Here is a 2,489-nt window from a genome sequence, read left to right as displayed (position 1 = left end):
TCTTTCCCTCCCTCTCCCATGTCTTTTTTTGTTTCTCTTAGATCGTGCTCTCTGCCTTAAGAAAGCCCGGTTTAGTTATATCCATCCCCATAGCAATCAAGTGACCAGTGTTTTTTTATTGCTTGTAAAAACACAGTATCTTTTTCATGAGAGTCAGGTTCTCCTTTAGTTTGAAATGCCCAGTGAGCAGTGGCAACAACCTGCAGAATCTTTGATCAATTCTCACATATCCATTTGAAGTATCTTTAGTAGACCCATCAAAAGAAAGGGGCTTGGTAATTAATATTTTAATAGAGTGTACCAGCCTCTCACTGTGTTATTGGCAAGAGGCCTGATTTAACAGGAGCACACAGAAATACCTCTGTCTGATCTGAATTGCTACGTGCTCTAAAAAAATATACATTATTAAAGCTGAAGTCCAGCTGTTGCTATATTAATATCCTCTGTTTTTTATTTGCTCCTACCTTTTGGAAGGTTTCAGTTTTCATTCTGAAATTTTCCAGGCTTGCTCCCAATACTGAGGTTATAACTGCAGGGTAAGGACCAGAGGAGAATACAAGAAGGTTCACTGGAAACTTGAACAGGTGAGATTCAGCACAGCAGAGCCAGCAGCCCAAAGAAGGCAGAAGTGTCATTTAAATTTTGATTGTACAACCTGTTGACAAAGGGACAAAATTAAGATGTGTGTGCAAGCTGGCTCTTATGCCTTCCAATCTTTGGAACAGTTAATTCCACAGTGAGTGTTCCCTTAACATACTTTTTTCTTTTCCAGAGTTGTCCAGGGTCTGAGGACCAGATGGAGGGTGCTGTAAACAACAGTTTTCACTGTGTTTAACAGAATTATGCTGCTTTATATTGAAACAGGGTGTCATCTAAAGAAAACACAAAAATTATCCACCTGCCCAGGACTGCCATAATAAAGAAAACCCAGTAATGTCCAGTGAAAGCCAAACAACACAATTTCAAAATAGTTTAAGTAAGAAAAATAAAGGTGCTGTGAAGCTGCAGGTTATCACCAACAACCAGTGGACCAGAGTCCCGGTCCTTTAGGACATGCATAACACTCTCCCAGCCAAACTGGACTTGCAAAGTCCAGCCAGCCAGCAGGTAATGGCATGCCAAGAGCTCCTTCTCATATAGCCCCACTAGACCACAAAATGATGAGGCATTAATGGCAGCTGGATCAAAACCAGTGCTGCAGAAACGTGTTCACCACTTACCAGGTGTTCAGTTCAGGTCAGTTCAACAGCTGGTCCCAGGGCAGGTACATCCCATTTGAGAACTGAATTGTCACCTTCTCTGCTACCTGTGGTTTCCATCTGGAGGCTGGAGCAACCATAAAAAGAAGCACTAAAACCTGCCTTTCAGACTGACAAAGTCGTTTGTCTGTCACTACCTCTGAAAATCAAGCAGAACTGTTGGGTGCTCAAGACCACTGAAAATTTATTTAGGTGCCTAAATACTTTTTCCAGTGTCTAGTTTCTGACTCCTAACACTACATGTGCTGTGTCTCACCTACCTTCTGCACTGGTCTGCTGTGGTACAAATTTTGATACAACAATTCCAAATTACTTCCCAAACACCACAGCACAGCGTATTTCCTCTACCACCTCAAGTACACTGGTAGTAACAGTCTTGAAACTTAACCTACCCAGGATTTCTAACCAGTATCTCCTAAGTATCCTAATTTTGCCTGCACCCAGAATGTGGCCGTTATTTTTAGCCAGCTGCACAGCTTTTCAGACCTTTATTGCAGGAGAAGAAGTGATTAATTATGACCCTAATTTTATATTGTATAAACTATACAGACTTTTAGGTAAAGGAATTGAAGAGTTCAGCTGTTCAGGTCAGCATCGATTCTGTTTGGTTTATACATGTCAGTGGTGTGTGTGTGTTTATAAATATTCTCTGAATTTAATAAACAGTGTACTGTGTAAATACAGTTTACCTAGTATTTTTCTTAAAAATGAACATATGCTGAGTAACATGCAAAGGAGTATAACAGATTCTGTACAAAACTGCAGAAAGGGGTAAGTGACATACCGTATAATGGGGAAATCCTAGATGATAATAGATACTTGTCTTGGAGCATAAAAAAAGGTGCATGAAGTTATCCTTTCTGCAAGGTACGTCCCAGCTAGTGTGCTTAGTCTTACAAACTCCTGAAAGCATTAGCAATTATTTTTGGGGTTTGTTTTTCTTTAGAGAAAATGCTGTGGTTAAAAAAAAAAATAAGGAGAATTTAAACATGGGGCAAAGCTTTGGGGTGTTGTTATTGTGAGTGTATTTTCAGGAGCAGTTTCGCAAGAGCTCAGTCTTTTACATACTGTGATTTCTTCTGCCTGTTCTGACTTCTTATTTTATATAATACCAGATTAAAATCTAAATATAAACTTTTCCAAACACTTTCAGGTGCTGAAATTGCCTGGCAGCTTTAGTTGCCCACTCCCAGGTCTGCTGAGCTTTTCTGGCTTGCAAATAATTGTAAT

This window comes from Corvus brachyrhynchos, unplaced genomic scaffold (assembly GCF_000691975.1).
Source record: "Corvus brachyrhynchos isolate BGI_N302 unplaced genomic scaffold, ASM69197v1 scaffold61, whole genome shotgun sequence".
Lineage (NCBI taxonomy): Eukaryota > Metazoa > Chordata > Aves > Passeriformes > Corvidae > Corvus > Corvus brachyrhynchos.
This window is presented reverse-complemented; position numbering follows the sequence as displayed.